This window comes from Rattus rattus, chromosome 9, assembly GCF_011064425.1.
Source record: "Rattus rattus isolate New Zealand chromosome 9, Rrattus_CSIRO_v1, whole genome shotgun sequence".
NCBI classification, from domain to species: Eukaryota; Metazoa; Chordata; class Mammalia; order Rodentia; family Muridae; genus Rattus; species Rattus rattus.
The window spans coordinates 65829237-65852125 of record NC_046162.1 but is presented as its reverse complement, the minus strand read 5'-3'; the positions used below and the strand labels follow the sequence as shown (position 1 = coordinate 65852125).

The following is a 22889-nucleotide window of genomic DNA, read 5'->3' as shown; positions in this document are numbered from 1 at the left end:
CCACTTCAGATCCTTTTTACTAGGATTTGGCCCTTGAAAAGGTACTTTGTCTCACCACCCTCTTGCAGCATAAGAGTTTTAAAGAAATTCACACACTCACTGGACCAAAGCCTGTCACATTCTCATGCAGCAAGCACAAATGATCCTCAACACAGATGTGGTGGGCAAACTGCCAAAATGGAGATTTATATACTCTAGTTTACATTCTTCCAGACAAACTGGCCCAGGCCATGCCTCTGCTACAAGTAAATCCATTAAAGACTTTGAATTTTGAGGGAAGACTGGTCCTCTTCTCAAGGCTTAGGGACAGGTTCTCTGACGAACACCTTAATAACAGCCTCTGCCTCAGCCTTGCCTAGTGAATTCAGAGGGGACACTGTCCAGGGACAGGAGGGAGTGGGGAGGAGGCCCAGGACCAGCCAGGGCTTCACTGACTTCTCTTGCCCAGTTTCCTCACGTGTAAACATGGATTAGGAATGTGACTTTTAAAAGCTCTAAGAACATACTTTACCATCATTTGGCGGAAAGAATCAACACAATTTATTGAGTAAGTGCTAGGGCTCAGAGCTGAATTTGCTATGATTTAATGCAGCTCAATGAAGAGAAAAGAGGTCAGAGTTCAAGGCAGTAACAGGAACTGAGTCATCAAATTTATCCGGTTTTATTCAAACAAGCAAGGACTGTCCTCACAGCTGAGAGACCTGGCAGGGCCCGACACAGCCAGGAGGCACAGCAGCTTCTCCACAGCCCCAAGCCTTGAGCACTCTCTCTATCAGGACAAAGCTGGGACCCTCGATGAGGAAGAGCCCTCCTGACACAGCACTGGGTCCTTAGCTCTTGGGACAGGTGGAGAGTTCCCTGGTCATTCAGCCCTCCCTCCTCTGGGGGTCAGAGGACACTGCCATTCTGGCGCCTGCCAGCTGCAGTCCCCGCATACTGCACAGCTGGGCCACCACACCCCCTTGCATCCCAAACAGAAGCAGAGGGGGTGTCAGAAGTCACTTCTCTTCACTTTACCTCCTCCCTATAGACACACACACACACACACACACACACACACACACACACACACACACACACACACACACACACACACACGCACGCACAGTCCTTCACACTCCTTCAGCTTTCCTGCACACGTAAGCCACTCTGCCTAGCACCTGGAAAGGAGCTTGCTCCTCTTTGTGTACTACTAGAACCTTGGCTGCCCCTGACCAGGAAGTCCAAAGGCCCAGGGTCAGCAAAAACCCCAAGTGGTCGGCAGATCTAGAGGGACGAGGCTGGCTGTGAATCTGCCCCTTGGCTTTCTGCTACCCTATTTTTAACCTACCCAAAGGCAGAATTTGGGAACTGGTTATTGGCTTGCTCTTCAGTCTCAGGACAAGAACAACAAATGACTGGTACCTATCCAGAAGCACAGTGGAGAATCCCTGAGAGGAGAGAGGAAGGATGGAAACCCAAGGACAGACATGCAGAGTCAGCGGAGCATGTCAGCTCTTGCTGCCTGCTGCAGGATATGGGGTGCAGGGTGAGAGAGGCTGCACCTAGGCAGAACAAGGGGGAGCTGCAGTCCCCCTTCATGCACCATCCACCAGGCTCTTACCGGCAGCGTGTCCCCTCTCCTGTGGCCCCCTCGTCCTGTCAAGCTCTGGGCAGCAACATCAAAGCCTCAGCTGATCCGCAGTTCTCCAGTCAGAGGCCATGGTGGATCTGTACAGCAATCCCACAGGCCCAGGCTCCCCGGAGCTCTCCCAGCTCTGGGTGCAGGGAGAGCTGGAGCCAGGACAGCATTTGTGTGCCAGCACACAAGGGCAGGGGAGGAGGCGTCCAGAGGAGACAAAAGCCGAATGGCCAAACAGCGGGCGGGAGTGAACAGAGCCTGGTGGGAAAGGCTGGCACAGCCCCGGGGATGGGGATGGTGCACGGAGCTGCAGCAGCAGCTGACACTCGTTGTGCGCGACTCCTCTCCTAGCAGGCTCATTTCCATGAATGTAATCACACCGCCCCTCCTACTACCCTCTTCCTGGCCTCCTGGGGGAGGGGAGGCACTGCTAGCGTTTGCTCATAGGCTGCGCTTGCTTTCTTCTTCCCCTTAGAAGCAAAGCTTGGCGGTTGCTCTCTCCAGGAAGGGGATAACCCTTACTTAAGATGTCGGCTCAAACAGACTAGATCAGGGTCAAACATCTATTACCTAAGTCGGCATAATCTCAGTCCTTGTGCCAGTCCTACATCAGACCAGCCTGCTCCCCCATACACGCCATCTGGGAGGGTCTTGGGAGGCAGCATCCTACAAGACCCACCCCTGGAGAATCTCCTCCCTCTGCCTCCTCCTGGGATACTGCAGCCTTTCTCTCTTCTGCTGTACATGTGTGCTGCTACCCATGTGTTCTTTACCAGAGGCTTGTGTGAACCATGCTTGCTAAGTGCGCTGGGTAGCAGGGCAGGGCAGGGTAGGGCTGGGCAGTCACCTTCTGGGGGTTACTGTGCGAGATGGCTGGTGACAGGGGACATGGCTACATCCTAGGCACAAGCAGTATCTCTGATTCTTCAAGGACTGCAAGGGTCACAAGGATACCTACTAGGCTAGCCAACTGGGATCCCGGGCCCAGGACAGAGATTCCACAGGTCCAGACCTGATACTGAAGGGCTGCAAGGTGACTGACTGCTGACTCACCAAGAAGCACTGCTTGGGGCTGTGAAGGGGAGAGGGGGTTCTTAAACATGCACCAAATAAGAAGGGAAAGAAAACAGAAAATGTATCACTGAACTAAGCCAGAGTTCTTCACTCTGAGGGAGCACTGTGGCCATTAAGAGTGCATGGCTCAGCGGTGGGGTAACCAGAGTGCTGAGGTAACAGAGCAAACAAAAGCTGAGAGCCAGAGCCAGAGTGGGTGTCCTCTTCCCACAGCTGCCTCTTAGCCAGATGTGTCTACCAAAACGTCTCTCGACATTGCTGAGAGTCCCTGGGGCAACCCTGCTTAATAACCATGACTCCAGACGTATAACAAGGGATCCCAGCCCAGGCCTCTCGTCCTTGTAGCCTGCTGCATTAGGTACCACGGCAGAGGCCACCCTTCTCTCCACAGGTGTCCCTGCAATCATCTTCAATTTCAGGGTTCAACCCAGCTGGAGAATGTGGTCAGAGAATGTTGACAGACACCCTCATCACCCTGGCAGTGTTCCCAGGCTGGACTCAAACACCATGCTCTCCACTCCAGTCCATGTCTAAAAGCAGCCATGACAGCATGACCAGCCAGTGCCAAGATGGTAGCACTCGGTCAAAGAAATCCTAAAACCACTTCCAAAGTTCCTGCCTTAGGCTGCAAAAACCTTCAAGTTTTCAACAAAAAGGGCAGAGAATCCTGCTGGATGCAGTAATTGGTTTCCTGTTTCCCTGCCTCTCGTCTGGAGAGTCCACCCTCTCTGCTTCTTAGTCTCCTCTTGTTGGAGGCTCATCCCCACACTCAGCCCACGTCTCTTCTTCCAGGGAGACTCCCTGATTCCCTGAGCCACCTCCTTGCTTAGTTCATGTGTATTAGCATCACCTGACAGCAACTGGGCTCAGTGTCTGCAGGTCTGTCTGTATTACACAAGCCGTCACACACACACACACACACACACACACACACACACACACACACAGTTTCACCTTCAGGTGGTACCTCGCACTGAACATATCTGCAGTTTTTGTCATAGTCCCAAGGATGACATCCTTTTTGTTGAGGTGACAGTGCTGACTCTTAAGTATACACACACTCCAGAGACTGAAAGACCCCGGCAGGTGAACCCTGACCTATTCCTTCCACATACCCTCAGTGAACATGCACATAACGTGCAATGTTGGCCACGAGTCTCCCAGATGTGGCCACTGACAACACGCACACGGAGTGGATCTGCTGCTGGCTTTATTCACTGCAGTGAACTGGCCACCATAAGCTGAGACCCATGCTAAGGGAGGCTGGCAGCAAAAGCCTGTATGAGCACAGCTCTGGGCATAAACAGTAAGTACAGGGGAGCAGCAGACCAGAAGTTGGGGGAAAGCAAGTCTGTACTGGTGCAAAGCAAGTCCCTCCCATACCTAAAGAAAAAGGGACACTGAAGTAAATCAATGTACAGCCAGGTTTATGAAGACATAGTGGTCAGGGGGAAAAAACAAAAACGGGGAAAATCCTGCCCACAGAACAGGAGTCCTAACAGAAAAAAAAATGGAAGTTTTTAGAAATTACTTAGACTTTGAACACATCAATCAGAGACCTATGAGTGACCCTGGAAGATACAGAGCTGATAAGATGGTTCCACGCCCAAACAGCTCAGCATCACTCCTCTTACAATCAGAAGAGGCAGCACACAGTGTACTATAAAGGGGCTCTGGGCCAGATGACAGAACAGCGGCCACACTCTCTAGACTGAGTCTACTGAGAGCCAAGACTGAGGTTGAGCTGCAGGATTCACCAGGAAGGAAGGAGCGCCCAGCTGGGGGCGGAGGGGAGAACAGAGGCCTGAGGGTGGTCCAAATGGGAAAAGTCTGGAAGGCAAGATGGGGTGGGGCTGGTGTCTTTGACTCCAACCCAAACAGTTGGTTCCACTGTTGCTGAGCTGAGATAAAGAGAGAAGCACTCCGGAAGAGCAAAAGCAGCAAGGAGGCGCCTTGGGGAAAGGGCCTGGAGGCCGTCCAGTTTGAGGAGGGGAGAACAGGGACTGGCGTTGAAACTCCAACTGTAGTGAAAAGAAAGTGTGTCCTCTTGTACTGGTGCCTGTGGCCTCAGATGCCTGATACTAACACTCCCCACACACCCACTGCCCTCCCTCTCTCCTGCCTCAGGCCTGCGGTCTGCTGGAAAGGAGAGACCTCTGACCGGAGTGCAAGGTCAGGATGGTGAATGGGCACCACCCTGATTGATGTGGTAACTAAGTTCTGATAGGAAGGGCACAGACAAGTACCATTGGTAGTACCCTCCGCTCCCTGCAGGCTCTCTCTACACACAAGGCACTACAGAGCCACAAGGGACACAAAGTCTCTGCCCAGTCATGACCCTCAATCTCCTGGTACTGGAGGTTCTGAAATTCTTTATACTTAAAAATACTCTGTGATGCTTTAGTAGGAATGAGATGCTTTTTCTTTTCTTTTTTCTTTCTTTTTTTTTTAGGGTTATTTATTTTATATATGTGGGTACATTGTAACAGTCTTCAGACACACCAGAAGAGGGCATTGGATCCCATTACAGATGGTTGTGAGCTGGGAATTGAACTCAGGACCTCTGGAAGAGCAGTCATTGCTCTTAACCGCTGAGCCATCCATCTCTCCAGCCGTGGAGAGGCTTTTTCAAAGAAGCCACCAACTGCCATCTCCTCTTGCTCAAGAAGGGTCTGAAAGCTGAGAGGGGCATCTCTACCTCATGTGTCTTGGGTTTCTGTTGCTGTGATAAACACCATGGCCAAAGTCACTTGGAGAGAAAGAGGTTTATTTCAGCCTGTAGTTTAAAGCCTATCTTGAAGGGAAGCCTGGCAGGAACCTAAGGCAGGATGCCCAGGCCATGGAGGAAATGGTGCTGTCACGGGTTTGCTGCCAGGCCTGCTGAGTTTACTTTCTTACACACCCCAGCCATGTGTGCAGGGATGGCACCACCATCACGGCCCCTCCCTCACCTACTGTTAATCAAGAAAACGTCCCACAGACTTGGCTACAGACAGTCTTTCTCAGTTGAGGTTCCTTCTTCCCAGAGGACCTAGCTTGTGTCAAGGTGACAAAAACTAAGTGCACGTCCCAGTAGAGTGCTAGACAGTCACTCTCTAGAGTGGCCTTAGTCCCAGTGGCAACACTGAAGTCTGAAAAGAGCCCAGGAACAAGTGAAGCCACCGGGTAGAGTCCAGAGCAGTCCACTGCTGGCCCCGTGGCAGTCACTGCTGCTTTGCAGTCAGCCAAGATTGGGGATAGCCGAGGCCCAGGCCTCTGGCTTCGACTGCAGGGTACGGGTGGGTGGAGGGAATATTCCATCTCTGCCCTGTCCAGCAAATGTCTCAGGGGCTGCTCTTAGATGGGCCCTTTTGGCAGGAAAGGAACTGCAGCAAGGGAGGCCCAAGAGAGCTGGGAGGGTGTGGGTAGTGGGACAGGAAGAAGCAAGGCCTTGTGTCTTAAAAAAAAAGGCAGATTCCAGAAGAAGCACAATAACCAGCACAAAAGGACCGCTCGAGCTCAATCACCCAGGGACAAAAGCACCAATGAATGCCTTCCCACACGTGCTCCCAGAAGTGTGGACAGGCTGCTGCAGCTCTCTGTACCGTGACACACACACAGGTCTTAACATCAGAAAATCTGAGTCTGCTTCTTGAACTAAATTTGGATTCTTAATGTGTGTGTAAGAATTTACCCAATGGCTACAGCATCAAAATTGTGAAAATGGAAAATCTTTCAGTACTGAAGTGGTGACTAGAGAGTGAGTGCTCTGCAGATGACAGCAGGGGCACATGACGGCACCAGGCAGTACTGTCACATGCTTCCTTATGCACTGTGTGTGCTTGGCGAACACATGTGAGCCTCACACATCAGCAGCCACCATGTGAGAGGCTCATGGAGAAGGGGCCTGCTCCAACTCTTCCCTTCTACTGCTCTGTAAGTTGGGTCCGCAAGAAACACAATCTTCACTGCTGGCGCTTCTCAGAAAAAACGCAGAAATGGCGCCAGCTCCTTTGCCCAGACAGAGCTTGAGCCCTTCTTCAGTGTTAGGGACATTCTTGAGCACTGGCTCACCCTGCTTGGTGGCACTGCTGTGGTGGCACTGGTGGCTTTCATATGGACACACTTAGAATCACAGGACTCAGAGGAAGACAGGGAAAGAGGCTCAATACCAAGAAGAAGGGGTCGGAGCAGCCACTGACTCTGGAGAGACACTCAGAGATCTCTTTGAGGTCCTAAGTTGAGTTTCCATGAGTCCTCTGTGACGTGTGAAGAAACACAGGGCTAAGGCAGAATATGACTTCCTTATTTTCCCACAAAAGAAGGAACACACCGGGTGGGTCCTTCCACACTAGCCCATCTGTAGGGTAGCAGGACTTGATCTCCTGCCCCTACAGCTCCCATCACACATAAGCAGGAGAAACAAAAAGGTAGCTGATGACCTCCGCAGCCAAGAGAGGGTAGTGTTAGCAGAGTAGGTAACTTAGGTTAACTTGGGCTGTGAGGGGCTCCATGATCTGAGGCCCACTCTCCTGGGGGCCTTGGCAATAGCTGTTATAGCGCTGACCAGGGATTGGCTGGGTAGCTGCAAAGGCTCTTCCTGGACCTGAACGACTGACTGTGCAGCTGCTACTGATACCTTGCTCTGTGCTGGAGCCACACAGCTCCTCGAGGCTGAAGACCTTGGGAGAGCGAGCAAGAGAAGCAGCACTCACTGGTGTCGTTCCTAAGAGGAGAGCATAGCTGAGCAGGAGACAGATGGGAGAGCAGACCCAGAACACTGTGTTCAGTGATGTTGCTTTTTGGAAGGTTGTCAAGGTCCAAGGGAAAATGAAAGGTGGAAATTCCCAGATACTTTCAGAAGGCCTAACTCTCCTTTTCTGATGTAGCCAACAGCAAACTGTATGCAGCCTCCCTCCCACCAGATCCAGCAGGTTCTGTGAGCCACGTGAAGACTGACTGGACACTGGAGCACGCTGCCTCCAAGCTGCCCTGATCACCTGTCTGCAGTTTCCAGCATCATCTTTGAGGACAACCCTGAAGCCAACAGGGCTCTTGACACCCCGAGCCCAAGGCTGCCTTTCTTGCCACAATTCTGGACTCTTAGAATCTAATTCCACTTTCTGCCTCCCAAGCTTCCTTTCTAACTGCTCTGGGTCCTGGGCGTCTGTAGCTAGTGTGGCAGGTGGTGGATGGCCTCAGGCAGTGGGCCAGGCTGACTGTCTTCAGAGGCAGAATCTGAGGCCTTGCGTCTACCACGTCTTCACTAAGAAGAAAAAGTGCATGGCTGCTGTGTGCTGTCGACCCTGCTGTGCTCAACATGGAGGTCTGTAAAGCTCAAAGCACAGAAAGCCCTTCAACACTGCCATGGTAGATGGTGATGTGAGCGTCATGCTTTGATGCATGCTTTGTACAAAGTCAGACACGTTCCATCCAACGGAAGCACATGTCACTCTGAGTAGTATCCGAGGTTCGTCCACGGCAGCAGCACCTTAGGTCTTCCTTACAACACCTAGCAAGCAGCTTGTCCAAAGCCAGGACACAGGTCACCAGAGATGCAGCAAGCAGCTGAGCAGGGCCAGGGCAGAGGCCAAGTTAACACTGGGTGAACTGTTTAGCCTAGTGTTCTACTGGAGAGATGCTATATGGTGTGCTTTTCTATAAATAATACTATTTTACATACCCTTGTAGTACCATATAGCGTCAGATATTTTTGAGTCCTTTTTTTTTTTTTTTTTTTTTTTTTTTTTAAACCTGACAGCTCAGGTCTGAACTGCTCCCTGATGGTAAACAGCCCTCAGAGTTCTCAAATGAGGCACAGATCCAACACCCATAGCCCGGTTCACACTCCTGGTCCCTGACCAACCAGTCTTTAGCAATTTACTCTCCTACTGAAACCTACAGATTCATTTAGCTAAGCATTTGCTGAGCATCTGCCACAGGCGCAGCCTGTGCTTGGAGCTGGGACTTAAATAGCTCCAGACCCAGCCTTGCCAGTGGGGAGAGGCGGGCAAGCCTGTGGCAGCAGCAACCTGGCACAGCATCTGTGCATGCCAAGGACATGCTGAGATGCTGCAGAGGGGCCAGCTGGATCCAGGACTTAATGACAACTCCCAAATGGAGAAGGTGTGGGAACGGTGACTCCCAATGAGGTAGAAGCCTTAAGGATGGTGAGCACACCAAAAGTCAAAGCCTGGGGCACAGTGAGACCAGAGAGTCCCAGGAAGTGCCCTTACTGCGTCTGTGGAGGCAGGGCGGATATGGGCTCACATTAAGGAGTCTGGATTCCATCCTAAAGGGAAGGCTCAGAGGCAAGTCAATGGGACTGCACATAAGCAGATAAGCTCAAACAGCCGATCAGAGCAGGCTCTGGCAGTTAAGAAAGCAGTGCCCAGTTGATTGATTAGTGACTCTCACGCAGGCAAATAAGCACACAACCCTGGAGAGCACCGGTGAGGTACAGGTAAAGGCTGGAGAGATGGCTCAGCAGTTTGGAGCACTTGCTGCTCTATCAAGGACTTAGGTTTGACCCCCAGCACTCAGGGTGACTCATGACCATTTATAACTCCAGCTCCAGGGGATCCAATAATCTCTTCTGTCATCCCAGGATACCAGACACACATGTGGTACATGTACATACATGCAGGCAAAACATTCATGCACATATACAGACAATGTTTTAAAAGAAGGAGGTGAAAGGGGCAAGGCTGATGGGCGTACCAGAAGGACCTGCCTTCTGAACATCTGACCAAAGCCCTCGTCACTGAGTAGGCTTGAGCTTGGGATAGCGAATCTGGGGAAGTAGCGTCCTGAGAAGCACCCACTGCCCTCCTTGGAGACTTCCGGGATTTGCCACAGGAAACTCGACTTGCTCTGCTTTTACACCAGCCTAAATGTCATCCTGCTCTGTGGCTCCATCTTGAGAATCTTCTGTGGCAGTGATTGAAAGGGCCGTTCCTTCCCTTTTGTCACAGGTAGAACGCACTAGGAGCTGGGAAACTGAGGTAGTGGCCTTCAGTGTTGTTCAAAGCAGAGCTGAGCCAATCCCTCAAGCCGTGGCCCTAAAGCTCTTAAGGCCCTGCCCCAGGCCCATGGCTCCAGCCCTGGATCTAGGCACCCACACTCTGGGCAGCTAGGACTCCCCTGGCTCCGAGCGACTACCCCACACTGCCTAGCTGGGCGTGTAGCTAGGACGAGCAGCCAGTAACCATGAAGATGTGGCAGAGTAGCCAGTGGGTACTACTGGCCTGGCCATGGAGTCTCACTCTGATTAGTCCAACATTTTATTCTGTGTCCTCTTCTCTCAAAACCGCTCCCTGTGGAGCTCAATACCTGGGCTAATGTGGACTTACCCTTCCAAACGAAAGCTCCAACAGACGACCTCACCCCAGCCTGGCGTCAGCCCCCACTACTGTTCCCCCCCTGAAGCAGAGGTACTTAACAAAGATGGCACAGCCTTCTCACCAGGAGTTTTGCCCAGGGTGAGCTCTCTTTAGCAGTGAGACTTCAAGTGTGTGCTCAGTAAGCCAGGAGAGGGAAGTGAAAGGAACAGCCAGATTTCCTGGAATCGATGGCTTTTGAAGCATGGCCTCATCTCCCTAGTTTACTCTAGTGACCACACTGGCTGCAGCTGGATGGCGGACACTTGCTCTTTGTTGCCTTGGGCTTAAACACTGCAGTGCAGCCAATCCAGGCACAGCAGGACACTGCCCAGACTCTCCAGATCCCAGCTCCTCTCTTAGACCACGGAAAGGCAAATGAGGGAAGTACAACAGACACCAGGAGACGTCCGTCTTCACCTGGCAGAAGAAAGAGGAAGCCTCTACTTTGCCTTCACTTCATTTAAGAAAAGCAAGAACTGCTGACGCCAAGCCTTGTCTGCATAGCCCAGTGGATGCCTTTGCTTCCCAGCCCAGCTTTAGTGTGGTACATGGTTCTAGAGCTGTGGCCCAAATGCTCCTCACATAGTCAACAAGCAGAAGGCTGCATGCCACCAGGAGCATCTACTGCTACACACAGAGCTCGAGGTAAAAGGAGGCTGGAAGACGCCGGGGTGATTATCGTCACCTCATCTAGACTCTCATATTTATTCACTCTGCCTACACACACACACACACACACACACACACACACACACACACACACACACACTCACTAGAATCTTATTCACTCAGTACACTGCAGCTCAAAGCTCTTCTGAAAGAAAGAGAACAGAAACCATAGTCTAACTGTGCCTGGGGCCAAAGAGACCCACAGAATTCCACCCCAGCCACCATAGGCCCCTGGTACAGTCTGGAGCTGGGACTCACCGTCCTCCCCCTCTCCTTCTTTAAGAACCATTGTTTGACTTCTCAGGACAGGACAGGCTTGCTGGGCTTGACCACGAAGGAGAACTCCTAATTCACTCGGCAAAGTGTCTAGAGCCGTTTCCTGAGCTGTGGTTGGGTGGAGCTGGAAACACCTACAGGGAAACAGTCCAGCCACTAGGACAGCTCAGAACTGCTTCAGGACTACCAGAGGAAGAGCTAGTGGCACACCAATTAGCCCACTGCAGCCTGTCACCACCCAGTTCCCAGTTCAAGCTCAGGCACCGTCTAGCATGTTAAACAGCACTGAGTCATCTTGCCAGCTCAGCAGTGGGCCCTCCCCGTCTTCACTCACCCAAGCAAGGATGCGGCAGCTGCTTCATCTTCCCGGGTCATCCCCCAGTTAGAAAGCTGCACATGGTCGTCCGCAGACAACAAGACAGTGACCACCACAGCGTGCTATCAAACCCCAGCCACAAGCACAAGGCCTGGGATGAGACAGTCATGGCCATGCTCCAAGACCACAGTCACCCCTTTCTGACTTCTGTAGTTTTAACACACGTGTAACAACTGCACACTTATGAGGGTCTGTCTAATAATTCCATGTACACAGTGTTTAGCTCCAAAATTAGGGTGAGTAGCGTATTTCCTTTTCCTTCAATGAGTCTTCTCATCATAAATTGTGGACTGGCAAGGAGGTTCAGTGGGTAGAGTTTGACCCCCCAGAGTGCATGTAAAGGTAGGAGGAGACAACCAACTTCCACAAGTTGTCTTCTGACCATCACACTCCCATGATGACATGCACAAACCCCTCACTTCACTACAATAAACACATAAACGTAAATAATAGTAATAATAAAAAAACCAGGAAGCCAAGTGTGATGGTGCATGCCAGCACTTGGGAAGCAGAGGCAGTTAGATCTCTGAGTTTAATGCCAGCCTGCCCTACAGAGGAAGTTCCAGAACAGCCAGGGCCACACAGAGACACTGTCTTGAAAAACCTAAGAAGTAAGTAATAAAAACCAGGCCAGCTAGATGGCTCCACAGGTAAAGCATTCAGCATGCGGGGCCATCTTGATCTTTAAGGAGCCAGCACAGTGTTTGCTGCACCACGACCTCTGTCCTCGGGGCTTTTTGCTGGCATCATCCCGGATGATTGAAATGATATAGAGCATTTTAAAAATATTTTGGTCATTTGTATTGTTAGGCGCTGTGGGTTTTTTGTTTATTTGTTTGCTTGCTTCCTTGCTTGAAACAGAGCCTGGCCTTGAACTCACGATGCCCCTACCTAAGCTTGTGAAGTGGCAGAATTGCATACAGGCCTATGTCACCATGCCCAGTGCGTCTGTGGCTATCTGTGTTGCTTCTTTCAAGCAAGTTCTGTTTCAATCTCCTGCTCTTTGTTCTTCTGTTGTCTCTACATCTGTTTGTTTTAGCAGCCTCAGGTAGTCTGGGCTGGCCTCAAACTCCCCAGTAGCTGAAGATGATCTCACTCCTCATCTTCCTGCTCCCCCTCCCAAGTGCTAGGGTGCAGACATGCACTACCATGCCCAGCCACTGACTTGTTTTTTAATTAGTTTTTTTCTATGTGGTTCCTTGTATATTGGATATCATTCTCTACACAGCTTACCTATTTTTCTCCAAAGCTTTTTAGTTTGATAAAACTGCACTGGTCTGGTTTTGCCTCTGTTTGGGGCTCTTAGGCATGGTACCGTTATCTACAACATCTTACAGCGCTGCCCTACATTTTCTGTTGGTTTGTACTTTTTATTCTAATTCAGGTCTTTGATCATCTAGAGTTGATTGTTTATGAGGGTCAGGTTAAATTCTTTAATATGTGGACACCCAGGTTTTCTGGCACCAACGTTGGTGTTTTTGTTAAGTTGGTAGACTGCAGATATGCAACTTCTGGGTTCCCACTTGTGCTTTGCAACCTATGTGACAACATCATGCTGTGTGGGCTGCTGCTGCCCTGTAGTGTGTGTGACATCGGGGGTGGGTGCCTCGCTCCCTCCAGCAGTGCTCATCTGCTCAGGGCCACAGTGGTCATTAGGGACTTTGTGGGAACTTGTTGTTCCTATCTGTGAAGAGAGCACTGTTGCTTGATCCACAATATTCCCAAGCCTGCATTGTTTCAAGCAACACTAATCTAGAACGAGAGTAAATTGCTCCCAAGGAAGACAAGCCCAAAGTGGTCTCCTGCCTGAGTTTACCAACCGGTCCTCCCTCTGCCACCCTGAACACTGAGCCAGGTTGCTCCACCTTACTCAAGGATTCTGGGGGACATCAGCCCCCCGCTATTCTTCCTGATGAAGCCCACTGGGTAGCACCCCGTTCCTGGTTTTCGATGCAGCACACCACGATGTTCTTCTCTGCGTGGTTTTGATGATGTTCACGAGACACATCCCAGATGAAAGTAGAGAACAGAGGCAGGCAATCCGGTCCTGCCCAGTAACAACCACCGAGGGTTGGTCTGGCTTCTTCTGCATGCAACACACATTATATTAGATGTGCCCTTCATGCCACACACATATATGTACACACCACAGAGTTAGTAACTGTTTTTGCACGCTGTTTATAAACACCTCATTTTTACTTTGTGTGTGTGTGTGCAAGTGTGTGTTCACAGGTGTGTGCATCAAGTAACTCCTCCGTTGCTTTCTCTTTCCATCCCTCCTTCCCTTCCTTCTTTCTTTTTTCTTTTGGAGACAGGGTCTCTCTACATAATCCTGGTTGTCTTGGAACTCACTATGTAGATGAGGCTGGCCACAAACTCACAGAAATCCCCCTGCCTCTGCCTCCCAATTGCTGGGACTAAAGGTGTGTGCCACCATGCCCAGTTCTTCACCTGATTTTTAGGAGTGGGTTTATCAATGAATCCTCATTGGAGCTCATTGATTCAGCTAGACTTGCTGGCCAGAAAGCCCTGGACCCTCCTGTCTCCACCCCCTCACCCCCCAGCAATGACTTTACAGGGGAGTGGGGATGGGACTTGGGGTGTCATGTTTATATGGGGATGGGATTCGGGGTGTCATGTTTATATGGGGATGGGATTCGGGGTGTCATGTTTATATGGGGATGGGATTCGGGGTGTCATGTTTATATGGTACTTTACCAAGTGAGCCACCCCTAGCCCTAGTTTTTCCCAGGACTACAGAGGGTGCCATGTGCTTTCGTTACCCACAGCCTGTAACTTTTAAGCAGGGCCCAATCTCAGTGCCCTGCACACGTGCTCTGGACATGGCTCTAGTTCTCCCCATAGGACTCGCTTACAAGTTGAGGTCCTTGATCCAGAAAAGCTTCCCCTGAGTTTCTGGAGTGGACTGTGAGGCTCCTTAGGAAGCCGTCTGTAACAACACAAGTACTACCATGACATCACTGGGTGGTGTCCTAGTTTCATTTCTGTTAACGTGACAAATGCCCTTAGTTAACACCACTCTAGGGAGAACGGGTTTATTTGGCTTAAAATTCCAGGACACAGTCCCTCACTTCAGAGAAGCCAAGGCAGGAAATTTAAGCAGTAAATCACATCATATCCATAGCCAAAAACTGAGGGAAATGAGCTGCTTACTTATTTTGTCTTAGTTAGCTTTAGGGCCCAGCCCATGAAATGGTGAGCCCACAGTGGTCTATGAACTCTTACATCAATAAATAGCCAACCAAGGAATCCCCACAGACATGCCCAGAGGCCAGCCCCATCTAGGCCAGCCTCAGTTCTCAAGTCACTCCCTTCCCAGGTGATTCCAGGTTGTGTGGAGTTGACGGTTAAATCTAAGCAGTTCTGGTGGCTTTCACTGTCTTCTCTCTGTGCCTTGCTGATGTGGCCTGCCTTGTCTAGTCCTGAAACCCTCTCTGGGGTGAGGTACTCTTCAAGCTCTGCCCTTGAAGAATCCACTATCACTGCATTCGGCTCCATCCAAAACCCATTTAATGGTTCCTAACCCCTATTTCAACCTCTGGCATCAGATCTGATTCCCAGATGATCCTGACTTGGGAAGGACAGGTCACTTCTGTTTCCTGTCTCCTGGCAATGGGACAGCACGTGTCTAGATTCCTAGAGTTTGATCTGTCCAGACAGGCCTGCACTGAACTGCACTGATGGGTGGGGGCATTCCCAGTGCTGATCTCTGTATTGGCCTCACTGCCATCAAGGCTGGCTTTCCCCGAAGCGTGAGAACACTTCTGATCTATGAGCCGCTGTCCACACCTTGTGGGGTTTTTTCCCTACTGGCTTGTAGGACTGAACAGACTATTCAGAGCACGTACTGCGACCTACAGCTTGTTCTTAACTCCAATTCTACCTTCAGTTTTACACATCGTTTTAAGAACCAATCAAATCTATAATCGTTCCTTTCTACCGTTTCCCCCAATAAGGGTCCCTGAGCACAGTGGGCGTGGGCTGCAGAGACATCAAGGACTAAATGGACACACAGTGTTTCCCCTGTGAGGATGATGAAGAGAGTGGGCCACTCCTGGACATGTGCTCTGGGGCTCTGGAGCCTGTGGAGTCCATTGGGGAGCTGGAAGGATTGTAAGGAGGTTTGAGGTTGAAGGGCAGAGGCCTTTGGAGGGCTGTGGGGGGCCTTGGGCTGTTTCAAGGACAGCAGTTTCTTTCTGGGTGAGATGAATGACCACTGCCACGTTCTGGCAGACATCTGACTTCCTTTGTGACACTTCACCTGGGGCACTGGTGAGAGTGTAGATTGCGGGCAGCCACAGCAGAAGCTGTATGACCTGAGAAGCTGCTATGAGAGATGGGCAGCTAAGCAATAAAAGGCTCAACTCCCTGCTCCATTTATGTCTAAGGTAGTACCAGGGCCTACTGATGGACTCCATGTGCAGCATGAAGAGTCAAGGCCTGAGAAGGTAAAAATATGAAATTCCATCTTCTGAGAGGCATTATTCAATGGTCCATTCTTAGTATAATTCTCAAAAAGTGGATCAAGGGCTAAAGAGGTGGCTCACTGGCTAAAAGCACTGGCTATTCTGCCAAAAGTCATGAGTTCAATTCCCAACATCTACATGAAGGCTCACAACCATCTGTAATTGGATTTGATGCCTTTTTCTGGTATGTCAGCAACAACATGCTCATATACAACAGGTAGATAGACAGACAGATAGACAGAGTGAATCAAAATAGCTCATACAGCACTACTAACCCTACTTGAACTATCATGAGACGTTACGGCAATAGTCCAGGGGACAGGCCTGAGTCCTAGCTTCTGTGAGTCTGAGTAGAGCAGAAAAGCTGCCCCACAAACTGGAATGCAGCAGAAACCCCTGGCCATGTCATGATTCCCCCTGCTTGATTTCTGCTCCCTAAAGCTGGTGCAGCATTAACTCCGTTAACTAAAAGGGGAATACAGAAGCCTGTCTTAAGTCCCAAGCACCATGTTTGACTCGGAGGAAAGTAACTACATGATTATCATCCCTACGAGGCAAGGCATGTGGTGTGCCCTGTAATCCCGACACTCAGGATCCGGGGCAGGGGACAGATCACAAGCTAGTGGCCCACCTGAACTACACAGCAAGACCATCCATCTCAAAGTCTAAATGACAACATTCAGGGTCTTGGTGCAGACCTGTAATAATAACTACTTAAAAGGCTTAGGCAGAGGACTACAAATTCAGGCCTAATTCCAATGCTACAAAGTATATTCAAGGCCAGCCCAGTCTATACAGTGAGTTCTGAGGAGTTAAGGCTGCATATTGAGACATTGTCTCAAAAGCCACAAACCAAACAACCAAACAACCAAACCCCTAGTTACAGCATCCAGCTAGGGTAAACAGGGGCTATCCAGAGCACTGGGATGCGTAAGCACATCACGTACTAGGCACATCTCCAGTCCCTGCCAAATGGAGTCTCCTAGAAAGGCCCTACGCATTTACCTGATGGGAACTGTTAGGGAGTTCCTGTGTACACTTGAGATAACAAAAGCAGCCAAGGCTCAGAGCAGGGCTTCAGACGCTGTGGAGCCCCACAGGAGCTGAGGGAGGCCCTACAAGCGAGTATGAAACCAGCCAAGGGAGAGAGATCATTTGAAAGCTACGCATATTCAAATCATGTGTCATGGCGTTCCTACTCAAGTTTGTTTTTAAAATAAGTTTTATTATGCATATTTAAGGTGTACAACATGATGTTCTGGAAGACATGTAGGGCAAGTTGGCACACCTGTCCTGTTCCCATGGCAGAAGCAAAAGGCTGCACTCCTCCCTGTGATCCCAGCACAGCTCACTGCTTAGCTGTCAGGCCTTCTGAGTGAGCTGCTCTCCTGGCCACACCCCGAATACTGATGCAGGCGTCTAGACTCAAGGTATTTCATAGTTCCAAATAATTGAGACACAGAAACAGATCTAATCCTTACTCCCGCCCACCTGCAATGGATAGGGTGAGACTATACAAAGATGGCTGACTTGCTGTGACACTGATGGCGTGAATATTTCTGATATTCTGTGCCTCAGTCAGGCTTACTCTCCAACTCTAGAGCACGTGCTCCCTTCAGACTGCACCGTAGCTTCCCACGTGCTCCCACCAAGCAAAATTACACAGACATTGTTGATGAAACCACGACTTAGCATTTAAAAATGAAAAAATGGGTTGGAGAGATGGCTCAGCCATTAAGGGCTACCAAAAATAAAAATAAATATTGCCTACAGAATAGCACAGTGACATGAAGGGCCACTTTTTCCTGTCTCATGTCTGTCACTGATTAATATTTAAATTCTACCACAGTATAAAACAGTACCAACAGGGTCAAGTGTACCAAGCACTGTGTTCAAAGGTGCTTTCCAGAGAAGAAGACTCCAGGAAAAATGAGGTGATATTGCTGAGACCCAAAAGCCTGCTCCCATCCCCTGATAAGCCTTTATGGTACCTGGACACCCATGGGGTTCTCATGGCTGGCCAGAATAAGCGTGTATGAGGTAGAATTATAACACTTTTATTATCAAAATGAAGCGTCAACATTAACAAGGTGTCAAAACAAACCCAGACCTAATGCATGCCTTTGCTGCCTGCCCCTCCCCCTTCTTCAGGTCCCCACTTGTCTAGGCTGGCTTTGAACTTGCAACTGAGGAAGCTCAACTCCTAAGTGCTCGGATTACAAGGATGAGTCACCACGAACATCTCTTTTTTTTTTGTTTTGTTTTATTTTTTTCTAAGAAGGGCAACTGACATTTGAAAGGAAAAATAAGAAAGACATAGAAAAGGTATAATGTTGTAAAACCAACGAAGATTGATCTTCTTCCTTTGTGAAGAAAATCTATTACTGGTGCCATCGAGTGCCCCGGAGTGAGCACTGTGTGCAGGTTCCCTGTCTGTAACAAGGACAGACAGCACTGCCACAGTGCTTTCAGAGAAGCCCCACAGTCCTCCTAGCGCACAGTGGTGTCCGGAGTATCGGGAAGACTCAGCTAAAGTGACTCTCTGGAGGCAATGACTTAAGGCCCCACTTGAGCACAGCCCAGAGATGTTGGAAGATACGTCTTGCAGCCTTCACGGGCAAGTTTCTGATGCCAGGGAGACACTTCCTCCATGGCAGAGAACACTGTAAGATCCACAGGGAAGAATGATAAAGCTGATGCTGAATTAACCCTCACACCACACTTCAATGTGGCTACTGTAGTATCTTTAAATACCCTTTAAATATAATAAACAAAAATTTACTTTAATCAATTAATTAAAAACTTAAAAAAGAAACTGAAAAAGAAAAACCTCTTGTATCTGGAGACTGGGTCTATGCTGCCCTCTGCTGGCTGAATGAATAAACTGTTGCTCGCTATGGCTGTTCAGCTCCCTTTCGTGGATGTGCTTGGTACAACACTAATGTAGGAAACAGAGTTTGGGGGTTGGGGATTTAGCTCAGTGGTAGAGCCCTTGCCTAGGAAGTGCAAGGCCCTGGGTTCGGTCCCCAGCTCCAAAAAAAAAGGAAAAAAGAAACAGAGTTTGTTTCAACTTTCAGCTTCACTCACCCTTAGGGTTTTTCTTCCCCACTGAGGCTTTGAGACTGGATCTCACTTCGGAGCCTTGGCTTATCTCACACTCATTATGCAGACCAGGACAGCCCCGAAGTTACTGCTGCCTCTGCCTTCCAGCGCTGGCACAGGCTTATACCACCTGTGATGCCAGCCTCCCACTGTCCCCAGGGTAACCGCAGTCAAGTGAGCACTGAGCGCTCTGCACTGATCTGCCAAACACTGCAGAACCTTCACAAGCCATTCTGTCTGGCACTTTGTCCCCAAGTGTTAAGTGTGAGGTTTACTCAAGGACACGGGTGGCAGCACTGGAACAGTTGACCACAAAACGGCATGAACAGGGCTTTGAGACTGAAGAGCTCCAAGCTCAGAGGAAGAATACAAAGAAAAACTCCCCCGTGGGAATAGTGGAGCGAGCAAGCAACTGGAGAAGGAAAGGAAAAATACCTTTTGAGAAAACCAGGAACTTGGTAGCATCATCTGGCATTTACTTTGGAGGTGACCTAGAAATAATAAATGCTGCACAGAAGTCACCGTCTCAAAGGATATAACCTTTGTGGTGAGGAAGCCCCATCTGAGAGGGAGGACAGTTTCAGACAGTGCTGCGCAGAACAGGAGTCCCCTCAAGACCCAGCATGCCTGGCCCCCAACCCTCCACTCTAACTCTCCTCGTCACTCTGTTCTTTGAAAACACCTCATTCTCTTCTCAGGCAAGGAATCTACTCCAGAGAGTGGGCTACAACAAGCAGGGATGGAGAAAAGGCAAACTCAGAGGCAGGATAGGGAGTCCTATCAGGACACTGCCTGGTGGGCTGGCAAGTTCTGTTACACTAGCTAAGAGACCAGAGGCTGCGTCTGAGAATCCACCAGGTGAGTTTTATATGCACGGATCAGTTCAAAATACAGAGACACTACTGCAGGACTATTTGATCTCCCTGAGCTATTTGACTGAGGCAGAATAGGCATTGTCCAGTCACCTCACTGTCACCACCACCACCACCACCACCACCACCTCTAACTCAAGATGAAGTATGCTTAGGGGTGAAGGGAGGTGACAGCCACCTGCCCTGGCCCTTCTTTGAGTGCCCCCCACTTGTTCTCCCCTGCACCTCACCCCTCCCACCATCTCTCTTGTACGTCATCCTATGGTACCACAGAGGCACAGTTTCCCTAAACTCTAAAACTCCTAAATGGTAGCTTCTTGCTACCAAAACTTCACAGGCCAGCAGTGGTGGCCTTTAATTTCAGTACTTGGGAGGCGTATCTCTGTGAGTTGAGGCCAGCTGGTCTACAAAGCAAGTCCAGGACAGCCAGGACTACACAGAGAAACCCTGTCTCAAAACAAAACAAAACAAAACAACAACAAAGCAAAACAAAAAACCCTTCACGGACAACAAGGAGTTTTCTGAGAGACTAAATGCCAGTCAAAAAGCCTGCTATTAGACAAGGCAGATGTTGAATACACAGCCTGAGTCATTTTATAAACACGATGCGATCTTTAAAACACGTCACTGATGGCACGGCTTCCTGCACTTCCTTCCTCCTAGTCTAACTGCATAAGGAATACAAGATGGCTGTGCTACTGTGGTCTCAGGGCATGCCCAGTACAGAAAACACACAAGTAACATCCCAGCCACTCACAGCCCAACAGGAAGCCTCCATCCATCCTTGAGAATGGTCTCTACACCATTTTCTCTGAACTCAACAAACATCCACGTGGCTGTCCTGTGGGGAGGGTGGTATGCAGCAGACTAACAACAGCACTTCCTGTGAGATGCCACAGCATGAGGCAGCACCTCAGGTTCTACCCATGGGTGTGCTCCACAGGACAGTCTGAACAGAGAGCATTCTCCACCATCCTGCCTTCTCCACCATCCTGCCTTCTCCACCATCCTGCCTTCTCCACCATCCTGCCTTCTCCACCATCCTGCCTTCTCCACCATCCTGCCTTCTCCACCATCCTGCCTTCTCCACCATCCTGCCTGGGCCTGAGGGAATTCTGAGGTAGAGATTCAGAGCTGAGTTCCAGTTAACTGAATCAGCTCTTCACTGTTATCTGAAATTTTTTGAATGAGCAGAAGAGGCTATGACGTTTCTCTGAACCCATCACCCTACTTCCCCTGTGGTCATCTCTTATGTCACTGTTGCCAGAAACTGTGAATGCATGAGCTTACTCAGACAGAGCACCTTCCACAGAAATGCCCTTTCTGTCCAAACCTCAGAAGACCTCACCTGATTTCATTTCTAAAAATGTAAGTATTATTACTTGTCTTTCTTTGTTAAGACAGGGTCTCTGTAACCCAGATGAGCCTCACCTCACTATGTAAGGGAGGATGACCTTGAACTCCCTCCTCCACCACCCATGAGCTAGGACTACAGGTGCACACCATCACAAGAGGCTTCCACTGCACTTAGCTGTCAAACCTCTCTGTCACTTTCAGCCCATGGCGGTCCCTGGGTAAAGGGGAGTAAGCTGGGCTTCTGTGAGGTCATCCTTGTCCCCACCCCAACCCCCCAGACCAGTCTCTTACTAGGGAGACACGGGCTCCTCAGCAACTTCTGAGTGGCGATTTCACTGCCAGTGTCCTCCAGGTGGCCGTCGTTTCTGAACTCCACTGCTTTGTGCCATCACACAATCTTCCAGACTGGCTCATTTCGTCATTTGTCACACCAAGCCATGCCATCGACTACCTTGTCAAGGACTGTGGAATCTTTTGGATGTAGATGGTGTTTGGAAACCAAGATCAGGGTTCTTGACTGCGCTGAATGAACAACTGTAACTGCAAAGCCACTCACATGCCACTCTCGCTCCTTCCCACCGAGTGAGCCCAGCCGCCTATGCTGGAATGCCACACGCACAAGCACCATGCTCTCCTGGCTGAGGCTTTATTGCTGGTTATAGATGCTCTATACGTAACTCGGATAGGGTCCTCTGTGTCTGTACACTCTATACACACCTCCAACTCCACTGCCCTCTGTACACACCTCCAACTCCACTGCCCTCTAACACACCTCCAACTTCACTGTCCTCTAACACACCTCCAACTCCACTGCCCTCTAACACACCTCCAACTCCACTGCCCTCTAACACACCTCCAACTCCACTGCCCTCCAACTTTCTACGTAAGGACTCTGCTCCACGAAAGTTCACTTATCTATAATCTAGTCTGTCAAAATATTCTTTATGACTTCTGGGTTTAGAGGAGAGTGACTCAAGAGGTAGTGTTCCCAATAAAACTAAAATTATCACCAAATTTACATCTGCCTGCCTATCTATCTATCTATCTATCTATCTATCTATCTATCTATCTATCTATCTTTAAGCTAAACTCATCTGCAGTTGATCAAGGTACAAAACGACAAATGGATCTAAATTTCTTTCTGAATGGATAGTTAACTGTCATCAACATCTGCAGAAATGTCACCAGATCAGAAAACCCCAGGAGTCAGCTGCCTGGGCCTGGGCTGTACAGAAGTCACCTGCCCTCTCCATATGAGAATTTTCTCATCTAGAAAATACATTTTTATACTTCACAGCCAGGTATATGGTCCATGCCTGTAATTCCAGCTAAGGTAGGAGGGTCCTGCATTTGATAAAGAGAGGATTGTGAAGCCAGAAAGGGAAGAGGAGGGAAGGGGAAGAAGGGAAAGCAGATGATAGGCTGCACTGATCCTAAGACCATTCTTTAGTTAATCAATTACAGCTGAGACAGCACTTAACATGCAACCAACACAGAAATTAGTACGGTATTTCACATATGCATGTTATATACTTCAAGTGCTTAATATCTGTCATGCAAGATGGGGCACACCAGGCTACCTCATCGATTTAGTTGGATTTTGCTGAGATATCATATATGTACAGGTGCAAAAGTACTTAAAAAGCTGAATGTCTGTCTATTATTGAGATATAATAGAATATATATGTATTATAT

The 22889-nt window shown here is 49.5% G+C and overlaps 1 protein-coding gene across 2 annotated transcripts in view; it reads right to left on the bottom strand.

Annotated features, from left to right (window-relative positions):
- The window catches only part of Cyth1 (cytohesin 1), an 81575-nt gene that overhangs the window by 35681 nt on the left and 23005 nt on the right, over positions 1–22889 (bottom strand). The window contains exon 1 of one of the 2 annotated variants that reach the window (XM_032914529.1): positions 1604–2231. The exons of the other annotated variant lie outside the window; for it this stretch is intronic. The gene's annotated coding sequence lies outside the window, so the exon portion shown is untranslated. Of the gene's footprint in view, positions 1–1603; positions 2232–22889 lie in introns of those variants that run through there. 2 annotated transcript variants of the gene reach the window in all.